The sequence below is a fragment of the Pinus tabuliformis genome, chromosome 1_2 (genome assembly GCF_031772625.1).
Source record: "Pinus tabuliformis cultivar Carrire ecotype Pingquan chromosome 1_2, CPIR1, whole genome shotgun sequence".
Taxonomy (NCBI): Eukaryota; Viridiplantae; Streptophyta; class Pinopsida; order Pinales; family Pinaceae; genus Pinus; species Pinus tabuliformis.
Window position 1 is genome coordinate 494125194 of NC_142298.1, and position 14187 is coordinate 494139380.

The window sequence follows — 14187 nt, forward strand, 5'->3', positions numbered from 1 at the left end:
TTACAATAAATTTGTGGAGAAATTGTTACTATACCACATGGCACATTTTCAACAATCTCTTAAATGTAATGCCAACAAAGACAAATATCTATAGCAACAACAAATGAAGCCCAAATGAATCCAACAAGAAATGTGTATCATTTGACAAGCCTAAGTTATCAGGTGTAGAATCAACCTAAGCAGTAACATATTCTAATTTGCTAAATTTTGGCAAGCCCTCCATCTTTGGAATCCCCAAATTTAAGGTTCCTTTCACTAGAAATTAGATACATATGTTTTTCTTTATCGCCGGGATTTAACCTTTATTTGCCAAAAAAGATGAATTCCAATACAAGGACAAAGATAGTCTTCATATAACCAAGAACTTGAAATCAGATTGTTGTGAACTGGTTAATGCAGATGAATTGGCTAAGATTGATGCCAACTGCGATCAAGCATGAGATTGTAAGGAACAGTTGAACAATGATGGCACACAAGATTAGTTATAGAACTCTAATTAACCTAATGATGGAGGAATATCATGTGCCCAAGTTTTTAAGCCTTTGATTTCACTTATGTAACAAATAAACAAAAATACTATACTTAGAAAAATAAGATAGGAATTATTCCCTTTCCATCTTATCGTAGAAGTTGTGGAATAATCATAAAGATCCACTCTTTTCTCTACGATCCAATAATCAAGAAAATGACCTAAAATGAGCAAGGTAGCTAATTGCAATGGCACAGAATGTCCAAGAATATGAAAAGAACCCAATGTGTATTTGATTTGAAGGTAGTGAACATACTATGTATACAACAACATAAAAGAGCTTTGTATCACAAAATAACAAAACATTTACTAGCCTAATCAACAAAATTGGAGTACCTCAAATGCAAACAACAACAAAATATTGTATGTCTTTGACATTAATGAAACATAGAAAAGTGTTGTAAAAGGATGATTTAAAACATGCATATTGTTGCATAGAATTTCTCCATATTGCAATCACAACAACTACAAATCCTTTAGTATTGACAATGACATCTGTGATAGTACATATTGCTACACCAACTAGCACTACTATTATACTTAACTTGGTATCTCTTGAATAACGAATATTTTGAAAGAGAACTTCAAAAAAGAAGGATACACGTATCATGCTCAACTTTTCTATCTGCACAACAAATAGAATCTCGTATAAGAAACTAAATCTTAACAAAAACAAGGCATTACATTCAAAACAACAAAATATATTTATCATGCTCAAAATTGCAATACAAAGTGAACCTCATAATTTTTTTTAGATATTTAAATAATAAAATTCAATCTGTGAAAGAGATTGTAATGAATGAGTTATGAACCATTCAATAGACTCCGCCAACAGGAAGCATGCTTATCTAAGGCCCCTAATGTTTTACTAAAACAGGATACATGCCAATTTGCAAGAAGCCACATGAATATGGGATTGGAATAACATTGCATTAAAATACTCCCAAAAATTTAATAGTTCAACTTATGTCATTTACAGGTAAAAATTTAGGAAATATTTATTTGCCAATATTATGAATTTAAAGAAGGGTGAAGGATCATAATAATGATTTCATCTTCAGGATTGATATTCTTCCTTTTCTGCTTGATTTTCTTTGTCATTTTTTCATTTGGTTCCTCATTAGTGTATGTTGAATAAAAAATTTCAAGAATTTGCATCACATTCCACACTTTGAATTTTATATTTTCCTACAATTTTGCATACTTTTATCACTTTTATTGGACGCAATATTTTTCCTATGTATTAGGTTCCATATAAAAAAATTCCAAGAATTCTTAGTAACTCTAACAGTAGCTAAGCTATTTATTTACATAAAAATGAATAGAAAAGGTGAGAAAGGAAGTGTATTGATTTAAATCCTACAAAGGAGCGACATACCTGTTTGCAAAATAGAGAAAGTAAGTGTATCAATCTCACATGGTAAAAACCAACAAAATTCCATATGAGACCGACATTCATGCCAAGAATCGAGAAATTGACACAAATAACAAATTTCGCAAGCTCGGAGAAAGGTAAATGGGAAGGTTGAATATAACCCATACAATGAAGAATAGTTGTCATCAGTGTGGTCATTCCAAAATATAAGCTTGTCAATGTAGTAGCTGCATATAAAGAAAACAAAAACTCCACTTTAGAGATAAGAGAATTAATCTAACAAAATTTTCTCATTCCCCCAAATCATGAGCAGTGTTCTAACCTATAATAGAAATAAATGAAAATCACTTACACTCCCTCTCGCTCACACATACATGTATATGTATCATAATTCCCCATTATAGAAAAGGTTTCAAACTTAATGCCTTGTACAAAAAACAAGTAAAAAATCAAACAGATCCATCTAACTAGAGAATAAATATCAATAAACTCTGAAATTAAAAATGCTTCAATCTGAATAAATTAAATAGCAGGAGATTTACAGGATGAGAGACTGACCAAAAGTGAAGCCATATCTAGCCATGAGACCTTTTTTAACCATAATAATCCCAATAGATGTGCTGACATTGAACATCCATGCTGCCACATCAAGGGTTTCCTTCCTATATGCCTTGCTTGCAGGTTCCATGCCTACCCAACCTCTAAAATTACACACAGATCCAATCACTTCCAGCCCATCAATTTATGCTATCAGATCTGGATCTTGAATCCTGAAAGCTCAAAGTGCCTAAATTCCCTATGGTGCACATAAATCATACAAATGACCTCAAGTGTTATAGATCCTCAATATACCAACGAGCATAACAACTAATATACAAAACAAAGAGAAACCCAAATCACCAATCCCCCAAAACTAGAGACCCAAGTCATCCAATGCTCCTAAAAAATATAGAATTGAGCAACACAAAGGAAACATATCCCTTTACACCCTATAAAGGCTCCTCCCCTCACTAAATATTTTACTTAACACAACGAGCCTATTCTTCTAGAGTAAATGATTCTTATGTGCTTATTAGATATAGGTATTGTGATAAATTAGCAATAAATGAGTTGGTAGGCACATATTATGTGAGAACAAGAGTCATTATAGAAGCCAGTATGCATACGATTTCTTGCAATTTTGAGAAAAGAGACTTGAATCTATAATAATAACTGAGAAATGACAAACATACAATAAATAATGAGTGTTTTTGAAGAAAAAAATGATGATGTAGAAGCCTTGCTTGCATAAAATAAAACTGCAAGGTTGAACAATTAAAGATTTTATGTTGTTCTTCCTCTACCTTGGAAAGGGTAGCAGCTGTATACAAATAAATGCTCCTATAATAAATTTTTGCAGAAATTTTTACTGTACCACATGGAACATTACTCAACAATCTCTTAAATGTATCGCAAACCAGGACAGATATATATATATATATATATATATATATATATATATATATATATATATATATATATATATATATATATATATAACAATAATAAATGAAGCCCAAATGAATCCCACAAGCAATGTGTATCATTGGGAAAACCTCAGTTATAAGGTGTAGAATCAACTTAAGATTTTCAAGCCCTCCATCTTTAGATCCCCCAATTTTCAGGTTCCTTTCACTAGAAATCGGATACATACACCATTGTTTACCCCCAGGATTTTCAAATGAATTACCATACCAAATCATTCCAATCACAGCTAGGAACATTCCCAAGACCACCTGTGAATTTAACCCTTCTTTGCCAAAAAAGATGAATTCCAATACAAGGAAAAAGATAGCCTTCATATGACCAAGAACTTGAAATGAGAATGCTATGAATAGGCCAATGTAGATGAATTGGCTAAGATTGGTGTGAATTGTGATCAAGCATGAGAGTGTAATGAAGAGTTGTACAACCATGACACACAAGATTAGCTACACAATTCTAATTGACCTAATATCGGAGGAATACCATTTGCCCAAGGTTTTGAGCCTATGATTTAGCTTATGTAACACATAAAAAGGAATACTACATATATAAAAATAATATAGGAATGATTACATTTTCATATTACCACAAAAGTTATAGAATAATCATAAAGATCCACTCTTTTTTTGTGAGGTAGTAATCAAGAAAATGACCTAAAATGAGCGAGGTAGCTTCTTGCAATGGCACAATATGTCCAAGAAGATGAAAAGAACCCAATGTATATTTCTTCTATATGTAGTGAACATATTGTGTATACAACAACATAAAAGATCTTTGTATAAGAAAATAGTGAAACATTTATTAGCCTAATCAACGAAATTGAATTACCTCAAATGCAAAAAACAAAAAAGGATGATTTAAGACTTACATATTATTGAATAGAAGTTCTCCTTACTGCAATCGCAATAGCTACAAAACCTTTAGTATTAACATTGTCATTTGTCACAATACATATTGCTACACCAACTAGCACTACTATTATACTTAACTTGGTATTACTTGAATAACGAATCTTGTCAAAGAGAACTTCAAAATGGCAAGATATAGGTATCATGCTCAACTTTTCTATCTGTACAACAAATAGAATCTCATATAAGAAACTAAATCTTAACAAAAACAAGGCATTACATTCAAAACAATAAAATATAGTGATCATACTAAACAATGCAATACAAAGTGAACCTCATAAAAAAGTTTAGATATTTAAGTAATAAAATTCAATCTGAGCAAGACACTGTAACGAACGAGTTCTGAACCATTCAATAAACTCCACCAACAAGAAGAATGCTTATGTAAGGGTCCTAATTTTTTACTAAAATATGGTACATGCCAATTGTCAATAAGCCACAAGCATGTGGGATTGGAATAACATTGCATTAAAATACTCCCAAAAATATAATAGTTCAACTTATGGAATTTACAAATGGGAAGTCAGGAAATATTTATATGCCAATATTGTGACTTTGAAGAAGGATTATATGATTATAATAATGATTTGATCTTTGGCATTGATCTTCTTCCTCTGTTGCTTAATTTTCTTTATCATTTCTTTGTTTGGTTCCTCATTTAATGTATGTTGAATAACAAATTTCAAGAATTTGCATCACATTTTTCACTTTGAACTTTATATGTCCCTACAATTTTCCATACTTTCAACACTTTTATTGGATGCAATATTTTTCGTATTTATTAGGTTCCATATAAAAAATTCCAACAATTCTCAGTAACTCTGAAAGCAGTAAAGTTATTTATTTACATACAAATGAACATAAAAGGTGAGAAATGAGGTGTATTGATTTAAATCTTACAAAGGAGTGGCATACCTATTTGCAAAAAAGAGAAAGTAAGTCTATCAATCTCACCTGGTAAAAACCAACAAAATTCCACGTGAGACTGACATACATGCCAACAATGGAGAAATTGGCACATATGAAAAAATTTTGCAAGCTTGGAGAAAGGTAAATGGGAATGCTGGATATAACCCATACAACGAAGAATAATTGTCATCAGTGTGGCGATTCCAAATTGTAAGCCTGTCAATGTGGTAGTTGCATAGAAAGAAAATAAGAACTCCACTTCAAAGATCAAAGAATTAATCTAACAAAATTTGCCCATTCCGCCAAATTATGACCAGTGTCATGACCTATAATAGAAATAAATGAAAATCACTTACACTCCCTTTCTCTCTGACACAAAAATATATATGTATCAAAATTCCCATTAGAGAAAAGGGTTCGAGCTTAATGCTTTTTACAGAAAACAAGCAAAAATCAAACAAAACCATCTAACCAGATAATAAATATCAAGAAAATCTTATATAGAAAATGCTTCAATTTAATGAAATTAAATGACAGGAGATTTATAGGACGAGAGACTGACCAAAAGAGAAGCCATATCTAGCCATGAGACCTTTTCTAACCATAATAATCCCAACAAATGCCCTAGTAATATTGAACATCCATGAATGGAACCTCAAAATAATATTTTATATTTGAGTAGAAGCTTTGTTTATTTTTAAGCACTTGGAATTGGAAATCATCTCCTAACTTAATATTTTACTTAACATAATGAGCCTGTTATTCTACAGTCAATAGTTCCTCATATGAAATGTTACCAATTTTTGGTGCCTTATGACATTTCCTTTGCAACATGTGGTGCAATTGCTAGTTATTATTTTTTTTGGAGGTTAGGGAAAGGTTATGGTTAAATTAGAATAAATAGAATATATTAATTTAAAAGAATTAGAAAAATATAATAAATGGGATGAAGGACCAAATTAATAAAATAGTGAATTTGGTCAAATTTATTTGAATATTAAAGTGGAAATGGTAAAATATTTATTTAAAATTATTAAATTAGTATTAAAATTATATTAAATTAGAAGAACTAGAAAAATATAATAAATGGATAGAAGGGCCAAATTAATAAAATAATAAATTTGGTCAAATTGATTTTAATACTAGAGAGAACAAGGTAAAATATTTATTTTAAATTATTTAATTAATATTATAATAATATTAAATTTTAATAAATTAAAATTAAAATATAGTATAGGTTATTTGTTAGATCTTTTGAAATGTTTTCCAACCTATTTTGTGGTCTAATTTGTCTAGAATCTGAGATGGATTCATTGGAATCACAAGTTTGAGGGGTGTACTCTTCACAACCTAAGTGCCCATGTTTTTTCGGATGCTAAAAAAACCAATTTAATCTATACAAATCAAGATTTGACCATAATTGTTTTTTCCAAATTCTATCTAGAAACTCCAAAAAACCTAACAACTCCAAAAAACTAACAAGTAGACAAGGCTGCTAAAAAAATGGATTAAAGTAATATAATAATATGATTAAATTATTTAAGAAAAGTCTTTCAGTAGAAATCACATAAGAGAATTTTTTGTCCGACACGTTTCGAACAAACACAAAAGTAGAATAAGAAAAGTATTAGTTAGATTAAAATTAAAGAAGAATTTAAAATAGCATATTAAAAATAGAATTTAGATTAAAATTAGATAATTAACATAGTATATATTAAAAGTTTAAAATAAAAAGGAATTAATAAAAAGGGGGTTGGGGATAGAGGGAAGAGAATAGGAAAAAACAAGGGGTTGGGAATAAGGTAACAAAGAGGACCGAGTGAAAGGTGAAGGGGGAGGGTAACTGAGAATGGTTAGGCCTAACATCAAAGTTAGGAGGATTAGAAATAGAGGACAAAAAATCGATAATGGTTTTCCAAGAATTGTTCAATTGATATCCATGTTCTCTATTAGAGTTGTTAGGATGCTTTTCAATTTCTATAGCTTCTGTAATGATGTGGTTTGAGTTGAAAGATGTAGAGGTGAAGACTTTGGTTTTCACAAAAAAAATTAAATGCTTAGTATTGTAGGAGTGTTCATTGATAATGGATTTAGTGATTCAGTTATGGTAGGTGTCATTCATATGCTCTTTAAGACAGGCTTTGAAGGATCTTCCAATTTGTCCTATGTAAGACATTCCACAAGAGCAAGGGATATTGTAATAGCCCTGGTTAAAATTCCATGTAAAAATATATAAGACCACAGTCATGGGACACATATTCCAAGCTGAGTGGTGGGAAAATCATCCTAGTGGGTGTTTATTTGATTTATTATGGCTAATGATATTGGAAAAGATAATGGCAAAGGATTTGGAGAGGAAAATAGTCATCAAATGGAATTTTATTTATGAAAATAATGGAAATTAAGAGAAAAGGAAGGTGAAACGTCATAGGTTGCATGCGAGGAGGAAAATGAAGGAAAATAATGGAAAATGAAGAAAATAGAGGCCTCATTGATAAAAAGGCTTATGAGGATCAATGGGTAGGGTTTGGTCAGTGTAACCTTTTGTTCGTTCAGTTTTGGAGCTCTCTCATCATTCTCTCTCTCATACTCTTAGATACCTAGAGTTTTCTTGGAGCACTTTTGGAGGGTGTGGTAGACTTGGATTTTGGATCAATAAGGAAAAGGAAGAGCAGGAAAGCACAAGAGGACATCACGATCATAAGCTACAGTGGGGTTTTCTTCCAGGTATCGAGTTGCATGTATATTTTCCTCACTAGTTTTGGCATTTATGACACATGAACATGGTTTATTAGTTATGATATATCATTGGCATGGAGGATTTCCTGGATTGACAATGGATTTTACTACCCTTTCCATTTCATGGATAGCCACAATGTTGTGGGTTTAGTTTTTTGGTTTTCTGGTTTGTTCTCATGTATCCTTTAGCTTGGGTTGAGTTATTAGTTCTTGGAGACTTGGTTGGACACACACTCTGGAAGCCCTGTAACATCATGGGTTGAGTTACTAGTCCTGATAGACTTAGTTGGACAAACACTCTGGAAGCCCTAGGAGGGTTGAGTTACTAGTCCTAGAAGCCTTGTTTAGATAAATGCTCTGGAAGCCCGGCGAAAATTGTGGGTTGAGATACTAGTCCTGGAAGCCTTAGTTAGAAAAAATGTTATGGAATCCATGGAAGACTTGGATATAGACCAATATGATGATGGTTTTGTGATGTACGACTGTGTTGTGGAATCAACATTTGATGGGTTGAGGTTGTTGGCCTATGGAAGTGCTAGATGGTTTCGGATTGATGTGTTATATGAGATCCCACATTCATGCTTGGAATCTGGCACGAGGGTGAATGACTGAAGAGAGATTTGGCTCAGCCATTCTACGGTCGGGTGGAATGTGGTAGTCTCATACCGGGTCGGATTTTGCATCATTAATAAGAGGTTATCTCTTCTTATTATCTCATGAGTATTATATTGTTTTATATGTGGATTATATGGTCATTATTTCCTTACTATTTTTGTTGTTATTATGTTGTTTATGAATATGTATTATGACAGTGGTTATGTATGGATCCCATCATGTTTTTACTTCTATATGAATGAAAAATGTATCTATGGCCTAATGGATGAAACTGCAGCTAAATTTCTAAGGAAACAATGCCTCATAGTGAATCTCAGATAAGTATGAGACCCCTATGCTCATATCTGTTATTTAGACCTATAGATTACATATTCATGATATGTTTGATGAAACGACTGTCATGGCTAGTAGGGGTTGAATCAAGGTCTTATTCAAGTGATTGAATTTATACTGTCATTTCCTTGTTATTTTACTATTCTAAAGATGTCATTCAATTTTGGGCAGTGACTTGGGTTATGGGCTTGAAAAAGTGGCTCAAATCTCGGGGACACTGGAAAAACGCTATGCAAAATAGTCCTCGGACATTGGCTTGTGGCTTGCAGGCTTGTGAGAGTGTCTAGAGGTCCCTAGATGCTAGCATGCCCATCGCATGAGAGCGTCCATAGGTGAAGTGGTCCAAAAGCTTAGTGGGACCCAAGGGCTGGTCGGAAGAAAGGTTCGATTGGTTCTTGAGGGTCCTAATGCTGATGTTGAATGTCTGTATGGTGTGTTTCCATGGATTCCACTTCATTAACATGACTTAGGAGTTCAAATCATATCATAGTGGCCTGTCGTCCTATGTTTAGCCTGATTGGATAGTTGCTTGGGTAGATGTGGGAGGAGGGTGCTACAGAGTGGTATCAGAGCATGGTTCACCCCTTGGACTGGATGGGATGTGTGTTGGTCATGCATTCATGCCAGTTTCATTCCTTATGCTTGTAGCCCATGTTATTGTTGCATTTGCATGGTGTTGATCATGGTTGTAGTGAGGTTGCCATGTAGAGGTTGATGGAGTTGTTGTGGGATGTGTTGTCATGACTGTATGGTTGTATGCGATTTGTTATGCATGTCAGTGTCTTCATTTTGTTATGCATGGCTTGTCATGGTGAAGTTTGTTATGCATGAGGTCATTGCATGCAATTAGTTCATCATGGGGCTATTGGTATGTTATGATGCTAATGTGTTGAATGAAGTAAAGCAAGAGATGTAGAACATCAAAGTGAAGTCGCAACATTATACCTCGAGGCAAGAGAATGTCGTCATACAGGTTTGGATGTTGGGCATGTAGTTATATTAGTTAATGGATTGCTATATGCATTAGGGTTATATACATTAGGTTTATGTACATGTCTATTGATGTTATGGTTACATACCTGATAGATACTAGTTGATTAGTGTAGTCATATGCACATGTGTCACATCGCCATGAGTAATAGTAACCTATGGTTGTATGCATTGCTCCAGTTGTTTTATGTTAGATAACTTGATGATTATGTTATATGTTGTTGATGAGTATGCTATAGGTTAACTTGTTGTGGTTATATGATAGTGATCTTGATGATTAGTTTATACATTGTTTTTGTTATATGCTAGTAACTTGATCATTATGGTTATTACATTAAGATCTTGTTATTATATGTATCATACTAAGTTGTATTGTTGTATGCAATGGTTAGGGTTATGACATTCAGGTATGAGTTAATACGTTTTGTTATTATGTCATACTAATCTCAACTGATGGTGCATATGTGATTATTATGTATGAATGATAATTGTGTGAGTTTATGATGTGAACATGTTAGTTAGTTATTGTTATGGATATCATTCATGATCTTATTTGTGCTTGAGATGATGTGTTGTAAAGCTATATCATGATGAATAGATTGATTCTACAAACAAGATAACCTACCCTGAGATACATTAAGGTATAGGCTTGCTTATGTCATCTACATTTTGCCTGAATTTTTGATTGTGTCGTCTATTTGGTGTTTGAGTATTTGGTGTCTATTCTGGCATCTAGTTGATTTATTTAACATGGTATGTTTGCAAGTTGGATGAATTACATAATATAAGTATGTATTCCAATGATCTTGTTTTAAGATGATTGTACTAATACATGTGTGTTGAGACAATTGATATGTACTTGAGTGTAGTAGATGATAGTTGTAGCATTATGTCTAATGACTATGAGTTGACTATGGATTATGAAATGATTGTTAGTATTGGTAAAGGTTGATTTCAAATTTATAGAAATGATTGCATTGATATTTGGAACACGTGGTTGACATGTGTGAGTAGTTGTAGGGAAACATGCTTGGTATTAGCATGACAAGGTAATAATTGATGTGTTTATATAAATAACAGTTGGGTGATATGACAATACATATTAAGCCTCGATTGCAACAAGGTAAAAAGGTAAAAGAAAAGAATTGGGCAAGAATTCCTTTGGCTATGTTTGGAAACCCTAATTCCAAACGAATGAGTGCTTTGCATACATGAAGTTTTCTTAACATTATTCTTGTTTGACATTATGTATATGTGTGATAGATTCATGAACATGTATTTGACAGGTATAACAATCGGTGTCTAGTTATATCTAGATATGGCAAAGGATTGGAGTCTCTTGAAAGATGACATGTATGTGTTTAGTTGCAAGCAACGTGCTTAGCACAATGAGGTAAGGTAACTGATGCATTGTTATGTTTATTTATACACTGACAATTGCGTGTTTATGGTAGTATTATGCAGGTGATTGCATGGAAAAATATATTCATGGCATCTATTGTTAGCCTTGTGCTTTTTGTATTTTGGTGATTTGTTGTGCTTGATTGCGGTTTTGTTTGCATCTTGCGCATGATCATGCCACTTTGTTTGTGGTGTTGTATTGTTATTGATTTTCATGGTTTTCTTATTTTTTGTTTCTTGTTTTTCCTTTTATGTTTTGATTTTTGGGAATTGGTTGGGAAAAGAGGTAATTTAATGGAACTCAGGGAGAGTTGAATGAAACATAGCAGATAATGTAAGACCCGAATGGAGCTCAGTATATATATAAGGGAAGCTGAAAGAGTATGAGAACTGATTGAGTTGGTTGGGTCCATTGGTGTAAATCGACAATGGTAGGACAGTCATGGGAAAGGTAATCAATAAAGGTTAAGATGAATGGATTTGAGGCATCATATGCCTTGGCTATGTTGGGAACTGTTGTTCTCGATGTTGTGCATGTATTACATGCATAAAGGGAGTTCTATTAACCCAAAACTCATGATATTTGGAAATTATGTTATGATCATGATTATGATGATTTTTATATATGTATACATGTATGTATGTATGTACATATGTATGTATGTTGTGTCCAACAAGGTCGTCATGGATCATGGTTGTTTAATGCTAATGTTTATATGTATGTACGTGTGTATGTATGTCATTATATGACCAGATCATGATTCTTTTATGCTAATTTTTATGTATATGTATCTATGTATCTATGTATATGCCACTATCTGATAGGGTTTTCAAGAATCATTCTTGTGGATGAATGGTTTCTCACACAGGTGAATGGCATGAAGAGGTTCTTGGTATTACAAGGAATCAAGTGGGAAGAGTAGCCCTAACAAATATATGACGTCAGTGTCATGTGGTTATGAGTTGATATTATGTGATTATATTATGACTATGTTATGGGAAGGCTATACCAAGGGATACATCAACGAAATGAAGGCGGTGTGGTCTGCAACATGTCAGAACAAGCATGGATAAGATACTGGAAGCAAGGTTTCTTGGTAGAGACAATGTGGTTTTGGATGTATAGTACTATTGTTGTACATATGGTGCTATGTACATGTTGCATATGTAGTAATTTTGTACATATGATTTTGTGTTTCGATTGTATATATTGTGTTATGTGAATATTTCAAATGCAGTGTTGGGTATAGATGGTGCTATGTACAAGTTGGATATGCATTGTTGTGTACATATTTTACTGTGCACATGATGGATATACAACGATGTGTGTATATGGTGCTCTGTGCATGTTAGATATGTAGTGTTGTGTACAAATGATGCTATGTACATGTTGGATATGCAGTGCTATGTATATATGGTGTTACATGCTTGTTGTACATGTGGTGCTATGTAAATATGGTGTTGTGTGCATGATTGTACAAGTGGTGTTGTGTATATGTTGTACAAGTGGCATTGTGTGTACGTGGTGTTGTGTACATGTCATTCCTGTGGTATTATGTACATGTGTCGTGTACATGTTGTGCATATGGTACTATGTACATGTGGTATTATGTACACATTGTACATGTGGTGCGGAGTACATGTGGCATTGTGTACACATTGTGCAGGTGGTGTTGTGTACATGTGATGTTGTGAACACATTATGCAGGTGGTTCTTTGTACAGGTGGTACTATATACATGTTGTAAATATGGTACTGGTGTACATGTGGTATTGTGTTCATGTCGTGCATGTTGTGTTGCGAGCATGCGGTACCATATATGGGCATTGTGTAGTTGTGGTATCATGACATGTATTGATTGTGTGATACTCTGTGTATCTACATTTATTGTGTGGTGTTATACATCGGATATAGATGTATGTTGTTGTGTCATACACTAGATATAGAATTATGTATGTGTTGTGTTTTACAACAGGTGTAGGTTTATTTATGGATTGTGTTGTCTCGTACACTAGGTGTAGGTGTATGAGTTGTACGTTATGTGTAGGTGCATGTATTGCATGTTGTATGTGGTTTTATGTGTGTGATGCACACTATATGTATGTGTACATGGTTGAGGAAAGGGAACTGGGTGTTTTTTCAGGTGTGGCTACTGATTTAGAGTGCGTACAGAATAGGGATGAACATAGAAGCCAAGGATTGGTCAAAGGATAAGTATCAGTATTTTACTTCAATTTTATTATGCATGTGATTTATGATTATGGTATATGATGATTGGATGTGACTTATGATTATGTTTTATGATGATTTCATGTAATTCATGATTTTAATTTATGATGGTTGTGTTTTGAGCTAACCTGATGTGATATGTTTATACATGATGATTTGGACAAAGATGCTAGTTTGACTTGTTGGGATAGGAAGCGAACAAAATTGCAAGTATACCTTATTGACAAGCCACCAATGAGGTGTGATTTTATCTTATTTAAATTATTTTGAATCTAATGGGAATTATATTCTTGGTACAGGAAATCATGAACATGCCCAGTTGGGTGGTTGAAACCAACTACAAAAATCAACAACAGCAGTGAAAGAAATTGCAACATACAATAGTATGATGGTAAAGCATTCAAGAGCAGGGTCATTGTAGGACACTGATACCCAATAGTCTCCATTGATTTCCATGAGCATTCTATGACTGGTATGATGGTTTTAAGGAAAGGATATGCCTTTATTTTTGTATCTTCCGATGTGAGGAAGTCTTGCCAAGGGATGGACTGCTTGGAATGGGGGTGCTACCAGAACTTGGAAGGTGAGTGAATGCATAGAAGGGGGTGACTAGATTTCCTGAGGGATTCTGTAGC

General features: G+C 33.4%; 2 pseudogenes; both read right to left on the reverse strand.

Annotated features, from left to right (window-relative positions):
* Nucleotides 1-200: 200 nt before the first annotated feature.
* LOC149206483 (UDP-rhamnose/UDP-galactose transporter 5-like) lies at nt 201-2678 on the reverse strand (annotated as a pseudogene).
* Nucleotides 2679-3104: 426 nt separating this feature from the next.
* Nucleotides 3105-10094, reverse strand: LOC149206484 (UDP-rhamnose/UDP-galactose transporter 6-like; annotated as a pseudogene).
* Nucleotides 10095-14187: the final 4093 nt, after the last annotated feature.